Here is a 1,603-nt window from a genome sequence, read left to right on the forward strand (position 1 = left end):
AGTTATTTTAGGAGTGTTTATTGTTGTGTTCTCTCACACTGTGATATTTGTGTTTTATGTAACTAAGTAATCTTACAATAAACTGAACAATGACATTGGCATCATATTATACCTTCTTTCTTTTTAAAAAGAGGAGCCAGTGCTGTGAGTTTACACACAATCACTTTATGATGTTTCTCCACTGACCAGCTGTTGTTGTGTATCACAGGGTCAGTACGGAAAACACATTGGAAACGTCATAGCTGATCGCCATGAACACCATCACTGTCTATGAACATCCCAAGTTCCAGGGACTCAGTAGGACATTTACGGCAGATGTTGTGAGTCTGGTATTGGAGAACTTCGGAGACTGCATCTCATCTGTGAAGGTGGTGGGGCAGCCATGGCTAATGTACGAGCATCCAAACTACCAAGGAGGGTTCATTCTTCTAGAGGAGGGAGAACATCCTTCACTTGACATGAATGACAAGGCATCTTCTCTGAGGCTGATCACTGATGACCTGACCAATCCAAAGATCACAGTCTATGAGCATCCCAATGCCGCTGGTAGTCAAACAGTTCTGACTCAAGAGACCAATCTAATGTTTGGAAACATGAATGATAAGATATCTTCCCACAGAGTCCAGAGTGGGGCATGGCTTCTGTACGAGCATCCAAATAGAGGGGGGAGGTATATTCTAGCCAGGACTGGTGAATATCTGGCAAACTACTGTGATATTGGTTTCAGCGATCAAGTATCCCATGTGTATCCTTTGCGCCGTGGAAAAGCCTCTGTGACCGCCACACTTCTGTGGGGCAAGAAAAAGATAGAGAGTGAAAAGAACATTCAGGCAGATCAGTATTTTTATGTAAACAACACAGACAGTGAGCAGGAGTTCACTGCTGCTTCTTGCAAAGAGTATGAGAAATATGTCTCCCATAGCTTTGAATTCAGCAATGAGTCTTCAATCAGTGTGGGTGCTGAATTTAGCTTGGGAGGAGTGGCCAATCTTTCAGCAGAGGTGTCCAACACCTTCTCAGTGAAGAAAGATGAGGTTGAGACATTCACCACGAGGAAGAAGGCAGAGTTAAGTGTGCCGATGAAGGTACCGCCACGCTCAAAAATAACAGTCAGTTTCATGAGCAAGGAGGTTACCATCTCAGTTCCAGTGGAGCTGAAAATTTTCCAGGGGAGTAAGACGGTGACTGAATATGGCACATACCACTGTGAGTCTGGCACAGATATCTACATAGATGTGCAATCTGAAACCATTAGTACATAGTAGTACCTGCCACACCTTCTTCTTGTTAGGGGCTATACCTCAACATTGATTTGCTATTTGTGCTTTTTTTTTTTAAAACTGAGATATCTTTAAAGGATTCTTTTAGGGCTTTCATTTTCACACACCATATTTCATAAAAGATCATTAGCTAGCTGGCAGTCATCCTGGGACCCAACTAATGCTCGATGCCATAACATGTGTTTTTCTCTGGTAGGTTAACAATGAACGCTGACCCCTTACAAGAATGTCAACCAATGGCATATATGAACTGGCTCATTGGTTGTCATTGCTACATAGCAGTAAGACTGTATCCTTGAGTCAGAAAGACAAGGCTATACTCT

The 1,603-nt window shown here is 42.7% G+C and overlaps 1 pseudogene; it reads left to right on the forward strand.

Moving 5' to 3' along the window:
- The first annotated feature begins 248 nt into the window (after positions 1–248).
- LOC147706503 (epidermal differentiation-specific protein pseudogene) lies at positions 249–1,319 on the forward strand (annotated as a pseudogene).
- Positions 1,320–1,603: the final 284 nt, after the last annotated feature.

The sequence above is a fragment of the Lissotriton vulgaris genome, chromosome 7, assembly GCF_964263255.1.
Source record: "Lissotriton vulgaris chromosome 7, aLisVul1.2, whole genome shotgun sequence".
Taxonomy (NCBI): domain Eukaryota; kingdom Metazoa; phylum Chordata; class Amphibia; order Caudata; family Salamandridae; genus Lissotriton; species Lissotriton vulgaris.